The following is a 16,959-nucleotide window of genomic DNA, read 5'->3' as shown; positions in this document are numbered from 1 at the left end:
TGTCCAGGTCCATTTCTCATTCCAACGAATGGCCATCAAATTCAGTGGTCTAGTGAGGGTGGTTAGTATGTTCTAACATATCATCCCGTATGTGTCAAAGAACACGGAGAAGAGCGAGACAGACGGTGAAGAAATTATAGTTGTCTGTTTCTGCCCGTGTGTCTGCGGGTTTGTCTGTCTGTGTGTGTTCGTGTGTGACAGTGTGTTTTCCTGTCCGTTCGTGGGTAGACCCACTGTCTCTGCCTGACCGTGCCTGACTGAACATTTGTCCGTATACCTCGAATTTTGACTATCCCCCTTGGTTCAGTCCCTTCCAATCTCTATCCGCAAACTTCACATGCTCTGAAACTCTCATTTCAAACAGTTCACAAGATGGCTGCCTGAACCATAGAAAATTAAGAACAGAGGTAAAAATGGAAATTGCATGTATTATTAAAGTATGTACAAATGGAACAATCTTGAGATTCGCCACATCTCCATACCCTGAGAACCCTGAAACACATGCACACCTCAAATTCATCAGCCTGCTCCAAAACTACCGATTCTGCAAAATCCGTGTGCACCCTCGAATCGGCAGACTTTGCCAAAGCTCTGCATACACCCAGATCCACACGCATATGCAAATACATGTGCGCACCCAACTCAGAATGTGCCCCACATCTTCTGACACCCCCAAATCCGCCTGTTCCGCAATATGCGCTGGCTAACAGCCACTTCTGTGCACATCACCAAATCTCTGTGCACCCCATGTTCTTTACAACACCCCTAAATCAGCGCATATTCTCAAACCCGTCTGCATCCCCATATCCGTGAGAAACCCAAACCTACTGGACTCCCAAATGCACATTAAATGATCCCAAAGAAATATCATTTCAAACAGTTCACAAAATGGCAATTGCTATATATTAAAAAAAGACAAGGATCGAGGTCAAATATCATATCGTTTTAATTATTAAAGTCTATATAAACAGAACAATCTTGCGATTGGGCACACCTACAAATCCATCGGCTTCCCCGAGTCACTGTTTACCTCCGAATCTGCAAGCACATCCAACTCTGCACATATCTGTAACTCAGTGTTCACTCAGAGATCTGTGCTCGCCGACAAGCCCGCATTCAGCCCTCAAATCAGTGTGCACCCCCAAGAAACGGACACACTATATCCCAGGGTACTCACACATTTGCTGACATGCCCGTTAATCTGCGTTCATCTGCAAATCGGCATGCGCCGCCAAACCGGTATGCATCCCCAAATTCACCGACAAAGCCGGAATTCTGCGCACATTCCCAAGTCCGTGCACAACCCATATCTGTGCATACACCTACTCAGTAAATTATTCCAGAGCAGGAATCATTTCAAACACTTCACAAAAGAGCGGCTTCCACCTTTAAATGCCCGAACAGATGTCCACATGCGTATTCACCCGCATATTCCCTCAAATTAGCGCACTTCTACACATCGGTATGCGTCGCGAAATCTGTGTGCACCCCAATTCCGTGCACACGTTAACCACCACCCACATGCACGTCAGACTATCACAGAGGAGCAATCATTTCAAGTAGTCCCACCTTTATAATTTAAGATGTATTTATTACTAAAGCATCTATAAATGAAAGAACTTTTAGATTCGCCATACCTCCACACCCAGAGAACCCTGAGATACGTGCACACCCCAAATCCACGAACTACCAAAATTGTCTGTGCAACCCCAAATCCGTTGACATTCCCAAACTTGTGCACCTCCCCAAACCCATCTTCACCCCCGTTTCAATGGGTGCCCCCAAATCTACCGACACCTCCATATTCACTGACAAATCCCCATTACTTCACACAGCAGCAATTCCCTGTGCACGTCCATATTCGCCAAAACCCCCTTAAATCAGCGCACTCTTCAAATCTGCCTGCACCCCAAAATGCTTGTGCACCCCGAACCTGCCGGCACACTCACATGCACATTAGATTATCTCAGAGCAAGAATCATTTCGCGCAGTTCACAAAATATCTGCCTCCACGCCAAAAAATAGTAAGAACCGAGGCCAAGGTCCAAGTTGCATTTAATATTAAAGTCTGTATCAATGAAACAACGTTGAGATTCGGCACATCTCCAAATCCACCGGGATTCCCAAATCTGAGCGTATCTCAAATGTGTGTGCACTGTGTAGGGTTCCTGGAGTGCCCCTATTAACTGTTTGAAGAGAGAGAGAGAGTTATTTATCACCGATGATTGTTTTGAAGAGAGAGAGAGAGAGAAGATTAACGGTTGGACTGCCACGTTAGGACACGGGAGGTAACGTTGGATTTCTACTTTGGAGATAGCACCGAGCAGCTGGAAAGTTGCTATGGTGACCGACAGCACATTATTGATGTGACTTTCAAGGACTTGTTGCCTGCTTGCATTTCTTCACAGACAAAGGAAGGGGGGACTCTTTGAATTACAGGTGATGCTCAGCACGGTGAGATAAATAGGAGGTCAGATGATATAGATCTCAGACACATGATCTGGACACTGAATGAGCATTGCTGTGCCCGCAGAGAAAGTGGGTTTTGGAGGATCGATCAGGCGAATCGACCTAATTGCTCTTCCAGTGAAGGAGAAGGGGTTGACTGGTGGAGAGTTGTCTATGTGTCCACCCTTGCCGGGGTGATAGCTCCACCACAGAAAACCGGTCCCCCCTTTGTTACAGTCACAGTCGGTGACTTGTGAAGGATTTCGGCGGACGACGAGAAGATCGACGGCATCAGCTCACCTGAAGATTCAACTCTCCCCCCCTCCCTCTCTCTCTCTCTCTCCCCTCCCCCACCCCACGCTACTGAACTAAATACCATGAACTGAACTGAACTTTACTCATCATCGTTAGACTGTAACTTTTTACCCCTAGACATAAAGAAACTTGGTTTTTCATACATATATTTCCACACTTTCTGATTGATGTACTTATATATATATAATTGCTAACCTGTTTGATTTATGCACATTTATATTACTGTGTTGCGTAGTTATTAATAAATATTATTAGTTTATAGCAATCCTAGACTCCAAAGTGTTTTCCATCTTTTCTGGTTCTTTATTCCCGTCACGGGTTTCGTCACAGCATCCGCAGATCTGTGGGCACTCCAAAACCCGCTTGCAATCCCTAACTCAGTGGTCTCCTCGAAATCCATGCACACCCCCAACACTGCCGACACCCCCAAATCCACCAACGTTCCCAGATCCCTGCGCACCGCAAACCTGCTGACAACTCCACATACACATTAGATTATCCTAGAACAAGAATCATCTGAAACAATTCACAAAGTAGATTTTCCACCTTAAATCAAATAGCAAGTTCAAAGTTCAAAATACATCAGTTATTAAAATATCTGTGAATGAAACAACCTTGAGATTCATCACACCCACAGTTCCACGGACACCCCAAATCCGTGTGCATCCCCAAGCTCGCGGACACATCCAAACTTGTGTGCAACCCCAAATCATTGTGCACTCCCAAATCCCTGTGCACCCTCCCAACGTTCATGCATCCTCAAATCAGTGTGCACCCCCATATTTACTGAGACACTCTGAAATCTGCGCACATCCGCACATCAATTTGCACTCCAAACCCGCTGACATCCCCACATGCACATCGGTTTATTCCAGAGCAAAAATCATTTCAAACAGTTCAGAAGATAGCTGCCCCATCTTAAAACGTTCAAAGTTCAAAATGTATTAATTATTAAAGTATATCTGAATGTTTGCATCTCTGTGTGTTTATATGTGTTCACCTATGTGTCTGTCCGTCTTGTTGTGTGTCTGTGTGTGTTTGGGTCAGAGACCAGCTGGAGGACAGCGCCCGGTCTTTGTCGTGACGGCTTGACGACTGGGAACACGTGGCTAGTGTGGAAGAATCCCTTCAGGACACCAGAGAGACGTGTGTACACTGGCTCAGGGAACTATACAGCACTGCATTGTTTGTAACGAATACAACAATATCGTAGGCTTACTTCTGAAGAGCGGAGAGCTCGGACAGTCTCTACTAAATACATTTGGGGAGGATGAAGAAGGCATGAAAGAGTGAACCCATGAGGAGAGTTTGATGGCTCTGGGCCTGTGCTGCTCAGTTTAGAAAAATAAGGGAGACATTATATTCAAAACTATCGAATATGGAAAGCACACAGAGCAAAGTGGGGACCTGGGAAGGCAAATGTGATACTGCAGGTGTGTGTGTGTGTGTGTGTGTGTGTGCGCGCGCGTGTGTGTGTGTATTTGGGAATCTATGTGTGTATGTTACTCTGTATCTGTGTATGTATTTTGGTCTCTGTCTCTATATATTTGTCTGCCTATGTGTGTAAGTGCGTGTGAATGGGTTTTGTTACTTTTGTCTCTGCCTGCTCTTGCCCGATCTGACGTGTCCGTGTACCTCAAATTCATTTTATCACCTTTTGTTCAGTCCCTTCACATCTCCCTCCATGAACTTCACATGCTCTCGAACTGCTGGACAACTTTAAAATCCCTGCCCTGATCGCCTTATTTTGATCAAGGATGCCCAGCACCTATACACTTCTATACCCCACCAAAACATTTTAAATCATCCTACTTCCTTCACAGACAACAGAGCCAACCAGTTCCCTCATCTACAAATTATTTGGCGTGACAGAGCACTATAAAAATGAATCTGACCGTTTTCCGCTATCTAGTCCGTACCAAATTGTTATTTTCCCGAGTTTCATGACATCACCTCGAAAATGGCCCTCAATACCCATCCCATCTGTGTCGGTATCCAAACCTCTCTTCCATGCAATCAAAACCACATCCTCCACTTCCGCTGGCACTTTTCTTCTTTCACTCTTGAACAGAGAACTCTGGTCCCAGCCTCACCCAACCTCAGTGGAAAAATCTTGCCTGCATTTACCTTGTCTATATCAGTCATAATTTGTATACCTCTATGAAATTTCACATCATTTGCTTAAATTCCAGGGATTAAAGTCCAAACCTATTTAACTATCCCTTACAACTCCGAACTCAAATCCCGGCAAACATATTGTAAATATTCTCGGCATTCTTTCAGTTTTATTGATATTTTTCCTGCAGGCAGGTAACAAATGCTGCACACAATACTCCAGATTAGGACTCATAAACGTTTTATACAACTTAAACATATATTCCCATCTCTTGTACTCAATATTTTGATTTATGAAGGTAAATGTGCCTACATCTTTCTGTACGATTCTCTCTAGCGGTGACGCCACTTTCAATGAATTATGAATCTGTGTTTCCTGATTCCTCTGTTCTACCGACTCCTCCGGGCCCTACTGCTCACCGTGTCTTCATGCACCCCCATGCTGGGCGCTCCCCGGCCCGCAGAAACTTTTACATTCCAATCAGATTATTCCAGAGTAGGATGCATTTCGAACAGTTCGCAAAATAGCTGTCTACACCTCACAAATAGCAGGAACAAAGTTCAATGTTTTAAGTGTATTTATTATTAAAGTATCTACAAATGAAACAACCTTGATATACGTCAAAAAATCCCCGAAATCCACCGAAACCTCCAAAATCCATGTGCACCCCTAAATCCGCGACACACCCAAATCTGTGTGCACCGCCATATCTGTCGGCACACCACAAATCTGTATGCACCCACGAATCTGCGTACACGCCAGTTCAGTGTACAGCTCATATTTGCCGACATGCCCCAAAAATCGAGGCAAATCTACACAAATAAGCTACCCTTAGCTTCTGATTTGCTTCGATAAAGGTCGATATCCACAGCTGAACAATGAACAGCTTTTGTCGCTGAACGGTCAAACAGCTCGTCCACCTCAACACTCAATGTGCAGGGACCCGGACAATGTCAATCTGGAAACCAATACCTCGTATGCGAAATAAAGTTTGATGAGTTTCTGACATTAAATCTGACCTACTGATGGAATGACTTGTTTTAAGGCACATCAAACCCCAAAAAAAGCTGAACAAATTACAACCTTACGTGGACAAGTGTGCCTACAATGATAGCAACTAATTCTGCTGAAAATGCTGCTAAATGTTTGGTACGTTGTTTCCTTATTGTCACCTATAATTCGTGCACAAAAGCAGCTACATCAGCATCCCAGTTAACACCCTTAGATTTTATTAAATCCAGTAACCTAAAATCAGGAAAATGCATTGGAATAAACAAGTTGGGTTTACCGAGAAAGCTGCCGTGGGGCAGCCTGAATAATCCAACTAACCCATATTCCAAGCATGATACCCAAGATTAAAAACACTGTTATTGTGATGTTCCCAACAGCCCAGCAACACACCTTCATCAGGATGATGATTCCTCCGCCGCCTGAAGTTCAATCTGACAGCTGCAACCTCCACAATTGAAAAGGTGCTTCCGATTTCAACCAGTCAATCCGAAACAGCGGGCCATCTCACTGCACCACAACACAAGTTTAAAGTCTGTGCCTTTATCACATCCAGATATTTTAAAATGGAAGAGGAAGCTGATCCATAAACCACGCAGCCATTATCAAGAACAGATTTGATTGCACAAATCTAAATGGTCAATAAATATTTTCATGCAGCACCCCAGAAAAATCCACGAAGACACAAGTATATTTAATGCTCCTTTGCATTTATCGATAATATTAGTGATACACTGCTTCTATGGCAGCTTATTTTCCATCCACGTGGCAAGAAATCCTACCACCAACACTTCTTCAGGAGTTTGAGCCACCGAGTTCAATTCCAGTGCCGGTCTATTAATGCTATTTGTAAAACACATACATTGTGATTTAGCAACTGAAAGCTGCAATGATCATCCATTTACCTGCTGTTTTCACTTAGAACCTCATCCCGGTATTACTGAATCTCTTCACTCAATTTATCTTGATTATGAATCGCAGAAAATGACACAGCCAGGAACTAAACCTTCCTTTTTTCAGGTACAATCAATTTACACTCGTCAATCAATACTGGAATATTTGGATCCCTACGAACACCCCATTACCTTAATCTTTCCTCAAACATCTGCAAGTTTAATATCCCTTCCAATATTATCACAATATGACTTCCAGCAAAATTTTCTCAAAACCTTCACAACTTACCTGACGGCGGCCTGTGCCCTTTCATAAGATGATAAGGCACAGGAACAAAATTAAGCCCTCTAGCCAATTGAGTCTGGTCCGCTGTTAAATCATGGCTAATCTTATTTTTCTCCTCCTCAACCCCAATTCCCGGCCTTCTCCGCATAACCATTGATGCCATGTCTAATAACGAAGGTATCAACCTTTGCCTTAAACACACCCAACGCCCTGTCCTCCATAGCTGCAACTGACAACAATTTCATCACCCTTTGACTAAACAAAATATCCATATCTTTGCTCTGAATGGATGCCCCTCTATCCTGAGGCTGTGCCCTTTTGTCCTAGAGTCTCCCACCATGGGAAACAAACTTTCCACATCTTATCTGTCTAGGCCTTTCAACATTCGAAAAGTTTCCCCCTCATCCTGCTGAATTCTAGCGAGTAATGACCCAGAGCCATCAAATGTTCTTCATACGATAACCATATCACTCCTGGACTCATCCTTGTGAAACTCCTCTGGACTCTTTCCAATGCTGGAGCAATTTTTTCCAAGACGAGGGGCCTAAAGTGTTCACAATTCTCAAGGTGAGGCCTCAGAATCACATCCTTGCAGTTGTATTATCGAGCTCTTGAAATGAATGATAACATGGCATTTGCATTCCTCACCACAGACGTAACATGCAAGGCTTTGGGGCATTCTGTACAAGTACCCCCAAGTTCCTTTGCATCTCAGATTTTTGGATTTTCTCCCCATTTTGAAAATGGTCCGCACATGTATTTCCACTACCAAAGTGCATGATCATGCATTTTCAAACATTGTATTTCACTTGCCACTTTCTTGCCCAATCTCCTAATCTGTCCACTGTATCCCACCAGGCTTTGGGGAAATTATCCGCCTTTCTGTTCTTTAAGAGACATTACCACCTTTGTGGTCCTGTACTTATACAAATTTGAAAGACATTGTGGTTAATACAGGATAGGAAAGGTTTAGTTTTAGACTCTTACAAGAGGGAAAGGATCTTTCAGCCGCTGCGTCTACGCAACTGAAATGTGCAAACAAGTTAATTGCTGTCCCCGAGGAGAAGCGACAAACACAGGATTATGGGGCGAGTTTGGTGTGTACCCGTTCGGCATGGAATGGGTGGGCCGAGGGAGCAAGGGTCTCGTCCGAATGGTCGACTTCATTCTTTTGACTGCTAAATTTCTTGAAATGTCACATTCAGTTCTGGTTAGCATTCTGTACAAAGGATGTTTTGGGCTGGAAGACTGCAGAGGAGATTCACCAGAATTGTGGTGGCTTGCGAGCTTGGCCTGTGTCGATGTCAGTGTTGATCTGCAGAGGGATCTTGGGATCTGAGTTCAATACACTCCTAAAGTATCTGCTTGTTGGGGTTGATAAATGCGGCGTGGGCCAGTTACCGTTAGTAATCGAGGCAGGAAGTTCGGTGACAGGTAGTTACGTTGCAGATTTATAAACCTCTAATTTAACTACATCTGGACGATTGCATTCTATTCCAGCAAAAGATGTGGATGATTTTGACGTTGAGTAGAAAAGGCTTAACAGGGCGTGGCCTGGATAGGGAGAGATTGGACAATTAAGGGATATATTCTCTGGATCTGCAGAGGGCGAGGGAGGCTTGACAGGAGTTTATCGCAATATGGGAGATGCAGGCAGAATGGACAGCCTGTACTTATTTCCCTGAGGATGAATTGTCTAATACTAGAGGGCATATATTTTAGTTGGGGGGGCACTGGCTCATCAGCCCTATTTGTACTCTTTATTTATTTCATAATTTAATATAATTTTGTATTTTTCCTACACTGCTGCTATACAAAAAACACTTATCCATGACAGTAATGTTAAACTTGACTCAGAATGTTTAGAGGAAATGTGCTTTGCAAGCTTTCTTTTCATACTCATAGTGATGTATGTCTGGAATGAAGGCCAGGGTTGCTGAAGGAAGCAAATGAGAAAGGGGGAATTGGATACCACATTAATGTGTGGGGAATGCAGCAATGTCGATGTGTTTGCAGAAGGGAATGGTTTAATAAGGCGTGGAAAGACCAGTTTAGTTGGTTCAGAACAGCACAGAGAGCAGAAGGGCCTGTTCCCCTGCTGCTCTGTTCCATGTTGGTGAGACCACGGCTGGAGTACTGTGTGCATCTCCAGTCGGTGGCCTCAGTGAGGACTTGTTTAACCTGGAAAGGCACAATAAGGATTCACGACTCTTGCAGCCGGGACTGGAGAACTCAAATCAAAAGGAGACTGGATATTGACTGTGCACTGATCCCAAAGCAGAGGGTGATGGAACACTGATTTCTCCTCCACCACCACAGCCCCCACTATCACGTTGCATTTGTAGTGTAATGTAAACGGTGAAAATAACACGAATTGCTTATAATAGAAACTGTTGTGCACATTTCACAAATGCCCGCTTTGCATAGGAACGACACCTCCCGTCGATCAGCGCGCTCATTCTGCAGCAGCCGCATATCAGCCGGGGCCACCAGGTCATCTTGGAAGTTGTCGTCCAATATTGACAGCGTAAGAGGAGGGGCTGAGAGTGGGGCAGATTTCCACAGGGCCGATCGTAGATCAGACACACCTCTGTCTCCTACTGTCACTGGCTGTGGTGCCTGTCGGTCAAAGGAGAACACACATGACAATTAGTTAATATGAATGTCAGTTAACCTTTCAAGTAGCAGCAGCGAATGTTAGAAACAGAGAAACATGGAAAACCTGCAACACAATACAGGCCTTTCGGCCCACAATGCTGTGCCAAACATGTACTTACTTTAGAAATTACCTGGGGTTACCCATAGACCTCTGTTTTTTTGAGCTCCATGTACCAATCCAGGATTCTCCTAAAAGACCCTGTCGTATCCCACTACAGCACCGTTGCCGTCAGCCCATTCCACGGACTGACCACTCTCTTCGTATAAAACCTACCCCTTACACATCCTGTATACCTGCCTCCAAGCATCTTAAAAGAGTGCCCTGTCGTGTTAGCCATTTCAGTCCTGAGAAAAAGCCTCTGACTATCCACACGATCAATGCCTGTCATCATCTTAGAAACTGCCGTCGCTCCAAGGAGAAAAGGCAGAGTTCACCTAACCTATTCTCATAAGAGGAAGCCTTAAGGGCTTCGGCTCAACGGGCTTAGGCGGAAACGGGCAAGGCGAAGAGGGTTTGGCATTCATTTTTTGTTGTTATTTGAGGAGAGGGGCAGTATGAGTGTGAGGGCAGTTTGTTGTTCTCGGTGCTGGATGTGGGAGGTCCCGGAGTCTCCCAGCCTCCTGGACGTCCACATCTGCGCCAGGTGCGCCGAGATGCAGCTCCTAAGGGACCGCGTCAGGGAACTGGAGCTGCAGCTCGATGACCTTCGTCTGGTCAGGGAGAGTGAGGAGTTGATAGAGAGGAGTTACAGGCAGGTGGTCACACCAGGGCCATGGGAGGCAGACCAGTGGGTCATGGTTAGGAGGGGGAAGGGGAAGAGTCAGGTAATAGAGAGTACCCAGTGGCTGTGCCCCTTGACAATAGGTACTCCTGTTTGAGTACTGTTGGGGGGGGACAGCTTACCTGGGGGAAGCGACAGTGGCCGTGCCTCCGGCACAGAGTCCGGCCCTGTAGCTCAGAAAGGTAGGGGAAGGAAGAGGAGGGCAGTTGTAATCGGGGACTCGATAGTAAGGGGGTCAGATAGGCGATTCTGTGGATGCAGTCCAGAGACCCGGATGGTAGTTTGCCTCCCTGGTGCCAGGGTCCGGGAGATTTCTGATCGTGTCCAAGATATGCTGAACTGGGAGGGTGAGGAGCTAGAGGTCGTGGTACATATAGGTACCAATGACATAGGTAGGAAAAGGGATGAGATCCTGAAAGGAGAATATAGGGAGCTAGGAAGGGAGTTGAGAAAAAGGACCGCAAAGGTAGTAATGTCGGGATTACTGCCTGTGCCACGCGACAGTGAGAGTAGGAATGCGATGAGGTGGAGGATAAATGCGTGGCTGAGGGATTGGAGCAGGGGGCAGGGATTCAAGTTTTTCGATCACTGGGACCTCTTTTGGCGCAGGTGTGACCTGTTCAAAAAGGACGGGTTACACTTGAATCCTAGGGGGACCAATATCCTGGCGGGGAGATTTGCAAGGGCTACTGAGGTGACTTTAAACTAGAATGGTTGGGGGGTGGGAATCAAATTAAAGAGACTATGAGAGAGGAGGTTAGTTCACAACAGGGGGACGGGAACAAGTGCAGAGAGCCAGAGGGGTGTAAGATGAGGGTAGAAGCAAAAAGTAGTAAGGAGAAAAGTAAAAGTGGCAGGCCGACAAATCCAGGGCAAGCATGAAAAAGGGCCACTTTTCAACATAATTGTATAAGGGCCAAGAGTGTTGTAAAAGCAACCCTGAAGGCTTTGTGTGTCTATGCAAGGAGCATTCGTAACAAGGTGGATGAATTAAAAGTGCAGATTGTTATTATTGAATATGATATAGCTGGGATCACAGAGACATGGCTCCAGGGTGACCAAGGATGGGAACTCAACATTCAGGGATATTCAATATTCAGGACAGATAGACATGTAGGAAAAGGAGGTGGGGTAGCATTGCTGGTTAGAGAGGAGGTTAACGCAATAGAAAGGAAAGACATTAGCCAAGAGGATGTGGAATCAATATGGGTAGAGCTGCATAACACTAAGGGGCAGAAAACGCTGGTGGGAGTTGTGTACAGGCCACCTAACAGTAGTAGTGATGTTGGGGATGGCATTAAACAGGAAATTAGAAATGTGTGCAATAAGGGAACAGCAGTTATAATGGGTGACTTCAATCTACATATAGATTGGGTGAACCAAACTGGTAAAGGTGCTGAGGGAGAGGATTTCTTGGAATGTATGCGGGATGGTTTTTTGAACCAACATGTCGAGAAACCAACTACAAAGCAGGCCACTCTAGACTGGGCATTGAGCAATGAGGAAGGGTTAATTAGCAATCTTGTCATGAGACGCCCCTTGGGTAGGAGTGACCATATGGTGGAATTTTTCATTAAGATGGAGAGTGACATAGTTAATTCAGAAACAAAGGTTCTGAACTTAAAGAAGGGTAAGTTTGAAGGTATGAGACGTGAATTAGCTAAGACAGTCTGGCAAATGACACTTAAAGGATTGACGGTGGATATGCAATGGCAAGCATTTAAAGGTTGCATGGATGAACTACAACAATTGTTCATCCCAGTTTGGCAAAAGAATAAATCAAGGAAGGTAGTGCACCCGTGGCTGACAAGGGAAATTAGGGATAGTATCAATTCCAAAGAAAAAAATGTACAAATTAGCCAGAAAAAGTGGCTCACCTGAGGAATGGGAGAAATTCAGAGTCCAGCACAGGTGGACAAAGGGCTTAATTAGAAAAGGGAAAAGAGATTATGAGAGAAAACTGGCAGAGAACATAAAAACTGACTGTAAAAGCTTTTATAGATATGTGAAAAAAAAAGATTGGTTAAGACAAATGTAGGTCCCTTACAGACAGAAACAGGTGAATTGATTATGGGGAACAAGGACATGGCAGACCAATTGAATAACTAATTGAATGTCTTCACTAAGGAGGACATAAATAATCTTCCAGAAATAGTAGGGGACAGAGGGTCCAGTGAAATGGAGGAACTGAGGGAAATACATGTTAGTAGGGAAGTGGTGTTAGGTAAATTGAAGGGATTAAAGGCAGATAAAACTCCAGGGCCAGATGGTCTGCATCCCAGAATGCTTAAGGAAGTAGCCCAAGAAATAGTGGATGCATTAGTGATAATTTTTCAAAATTCTTTAGATTCTGGACTGGTTCCTCAGGATTGGAGGGTGGCTAATGTAACCCCACTTTTTAAAAAAGGAGGGAGAGAGAAACCGGGGAATTATAGACCAGTTAGCCTAACATTGGTGGTGGGGAAAATGCTAGAGTCATTTATCAAGGATGTGATAACAGCACATTTGGAAAGCGGTGAAATCATCGGACAAAGTCAGCATGGATTTGTGAAAGGAAAATCATGTCTGACGAATCTCATAGAATTTTTTGAGGATGTAACTATTAGAGTGGTTAGGGGAGAACAAGTGGATGTGGTATATTTGGATTTTCAAAAGGCTTTTGACAAGGTCCCACACAGGAGATTAGTGTGCAAACTTAAAGCACACGGTACTGGGGGGTAAGGTATTGATGTGGATCGAGAATTGGTTAGCAGACAGGAAGCAAAGAGTGGGAATAAACGGGACCTTTTCAGAATGGCAGGCAGTGACTAGTGGGGTACTGCAAGGCTCAGTGCTGGGACCCCAGTTGTTTACAATATGTATTAATGACTTGGATGAGGGAATGAAATGCAGCATCTCCAAGTTTGCGGATTACACGAAGCTGGGTGGCAGTGTTAGCTGTGAGGAGGATGCTAAGAGTATGCAGGGTGACTCGGATAGGTTGGGTGAGTGGGCAAATTCATGGCAGATGCAAATTAATGTGCATAAATGTGAGGTTATCCACTTCAATGGCAAAAACAGGAAACAGATTACTACCTGAATCGTGGCCGATTAGGCAAAGGTGAGGTGCAACGAGACCTGGGTGTCATTGTACACCAGTCATTGAAAGTGGACATGCAGGTACAGCAGGCAGTGAAAAAGGCGAATGGTATGCTGGCATTTATAGCGAGAGGATTCAAGTACAGGAGCAGGGAGGTACTACTGCAGTTGTACAAGGCCTTGGTGAGATCACACCTGGAGTATTGTGTGCAGTTTTGATCCCCTAATCTGAGGAAAGACATCCTTGCCATAGAGGGAGTACAAAGAAGGTTCACCAGATTCATTCCTGGGATGGCAGGACTTTCATATGATGAAAGACTGGATCGACTAGGCTCATACTCATTGGAATGTAGAAGATTGAGGGGGGATCTTATTGAAACGTATAAAATCCTAAAGGGATTGGACAGACTAGATGCAGGAAGATTGTTCCCGATGTTGGGGAAGTCCAGAATGAGGTGTCACAGTTTGAGGATAAAGGGGAAGCCTTTTAGGACCGAGATTAGGAAAAACTTCTTCACATAGAGAGTGGTGAATCTGTGGAATTCTCTGCCACAGGAAACAGTTGAGCCCAGTTCATTGGCTATATTTAAGAGGTAGTTAGATATGGCCCGTGTGGCTGAAGGGATCAGGGGGTATGGAGGGAAGGCTGGTACAGGGTTCTGAGTTGGATGATCAGCCATGATCATACTGAATGGCGGTGCAGGCTCAAAGGGTCGAATGGCCTACACCTGCGCCTATTTTCTATGTTTCTATGAAGGACACCCACACCCCCACAGACACCAAGGACATGCTCCCTTCTCACTGCTGCCATCAAGAAGAGGGTGCAGGATCCTCAGGCCCACACCACCAGGTCAGAAACAGTTACTACCCCTGAACCATTAGGCTCTTGATCCAGAGAGCATAACTTCACTGAAATTCAGTAACCCTATAACTGAACTGTTCCCACAACCTCTGGACTCACTTTCAAGGACTCTTTATCCCATGTTCTTGATCTTTATTTCTCATTTATTTATTATTATTTTTCCTTTATATTTGCAGTTTATTGTCTTTTGCACTTAGGTTTTTGTCTGTCCTGTTGGGTTTGGTCTGTCAGTGATTCTATAATGGCTCTTGGATTTGCTGAATTTGCCCCCAAAAAATGAATCTAGGATTGTGCATGATGACATGTTTAAAGTTTTGATAATAAATTTACTTTGTAAACTTTAAATCGCACATTTAAATTTGTGAATGTCTCTCTCAAACACAAGAGTGGGTTGTGAGTTCTGAAGGTTCACCAACTGCTGGGTGAATTATTTTGTTCTGATCTGAATGGCCGTCCCATCTCTGTGACCACAGTTACTGGGAACATTGCTGGATCGAACTGGGAAGCCTCGGATTCTCTGTTTCACTGTTTCAAACATTTGGACACACAAACACACACATACACATACAAAATGGCGGCAATCATACCGGTGCCCAAAAAGACCGGGGTGAACTATTTGAAGGACTATCACCCAGCGTACATGGAACACTGTGGCTTTTTGATGGCTTTTCCTAACGTGACCCAAAATGAAGAAAAATGAAAAAAAAAATCGGTTTAAAAATGGCATTTCGGGTATTTTTACTGCTGTCAATTTTTAACCCGGCTCCTGTTTCTTATTTTCTAAAGCACAAACTGACCTTTGCGCCTTGTTCTTACCTTGGCCTTAGCCTGTCCGGTTGCACAGGGGAGCGGTGAGAGCTCCAGAGATCCATCAGCAGCCGCTGCGGGCCAGCTCCCGTCGCCCAGCAGCAGCAGACCGGTCCGGGGTAGAACTCCAGACAACAGGCCCCGATCCACGGCAGGGAAAGACCGGGCATCCTCCGTGCAACTGAAACATCTCACGGAATCTCCGCCAGTCTCTTCAGCTCTGCCATCGGATGATTCACCCGGCCGGTGTTGCAGCCGTTACCCGACGTGCAGCTCCCAATCTCCGGCCTCTCCCCGGGTCCACTCGCTCTCGGTTCCAAACCCCGCACCGCTGCGGAAGTTCAGCGTCCCGCCCACTGACACCCCTCAACCAATGGAAGCAAGACTCTCCCAGCTGTGCCGCTGATTGGCTGTGAGTGTGTCTGAGGACGGGCTGCTGCCGCCAATCACAGTTTGTTCTCAGAATCAAAGGAATTTCCCCGAAACTCAAACTTCAAAGTACATTTTATTATCAGAGTACAGACAACCCCGACAAGCATTTTGCTGCGGACACTGAGAAAATCTACAGAACATAAGAGCATAAGACCATAAGTCCCAGGAGCCGATTTAAGCCGTCTGGCACATCGAGTCTGCTCCGCCGTTCACTCATGGTTGATCCTTTTCCCTCTCTCCTCCTCAACCCCAGTACCCGGCCTTTTGCCCGTATCCTTTGATGTCATGTCCAATCAAGAACCTAGCAATCTCCACCTTAATGACACCCAACGACCTCGCCTCCACAGCTGCATGTGGCTACAAATTCCACAAATTCACCATGCTTTGTGAAAAGACATTTCTCAGCATCTCAGGTTTGAAAGGGCGCTTCCCGATGCAGAGCCTGTGCCTTTTTGTCCGAGACTCTCACTCCATGGGAAACATCCTTTCTACATCTACTCTGTCTATATTTCAGTATTCAAAAAGGTTTCAATCAGATTCCCCTCACCCTTTTGAATTCAACCGAGTACAGACCCAGAGCCATCGATCGTTCCTCGTATAATAACCCTTTCATTCCTGGAATCATCCTTGTGAACCTCATCTGAAGCGTCTCCATGTCTGACCTTTGACCTCAACACCACTTCAATGTCCCCATCAGCGCTGAGGCCCAAAATATGTCTATTCAATTTAGAAACCTCGTGGAGAAAATTCCAAAGATTCGCTGCACTGGGGAGGAAATTTCTCCGCATCTCAGTCCTGCTGAGGTGAACTGTGATTTAAGTCTGTGGACCATGGTTCCAGAGCCCAGCCAGGGGAAACATCATTCCTGCCCCAACACTGTCAATACCCTGTGAGATTGTGCCTGTCTCTTTTACTTCTCTAATTCTGAGACATGATCAACGCGATCGGTCTGAGTCAAACCACCTCTGATTTCACCAATTTCACCAATTTTGATACAGGCCCAGTACGACGATTGGTTGTGGGAGCATCTCAATGGACGGTAAGTGGGTGTAGTTATCCTCTGTTGTTGCAGAGCCTGATGGTTGAGGTGTAGTAACTGTTCCTGGACCCGGTGCTGCGAGACCTGAGCTCTTGCATCTTGTACCGGATTGCAGCAGCGAGAAAAGAGCCTGGTCTGGGTGGTGAGCATCTCTGATGATGGATGCTGCTTTGCTACGACGGCGTTTCATGTAGACGTGCTCAATGGTTGGTTGGACTCCAACCAGGATGTGCTC

General features: G+C 45.3%; 1 long non-coding RNA gene across 1 annotated transcript; it reads right to left on the bottom strand.

The window, feature by feature from the left end:
* Window positions 1–5,438: 5,438 nt before the first annotated feature.
* On the bottom strand, window positions 5,439–15,656 carry LOC140185209 (uncharacterized). Its single transcript, XR_011882523.1, has 2 exons — window positions 15,263–15,656; window positions 5,439–9,685 (listed from the first exon to the last, which is right to left on the bottom strand). It is a non-coding gene; the product is annotated as an uncharacterized lncRNA (long non-coding RNA).
* Between the last annotated feature and the right edge of the window lie 1,303 nt (window positions 15,657–16,959).

This window comes from Mobula birostris, chromosome 20, assembly GCF_030028105.1.
Source record: "Mobula birostris isolate sMobBir1 chromosome 20, sMobBir1.hap1, whole genome shotgun sequence".
NCBI classification, from domain to species: domain Eukaryota; kingdom Metazoa; phylum Chordata; class Chondrichthyes; order Myliobatiformes; family Myliobatidae; genus Mobula; species Mobula birostris.
Note: the sequence above shows the minus strand (reverse complement) of the source record. Positions and strands in the feature narration are given on the sequence as shown.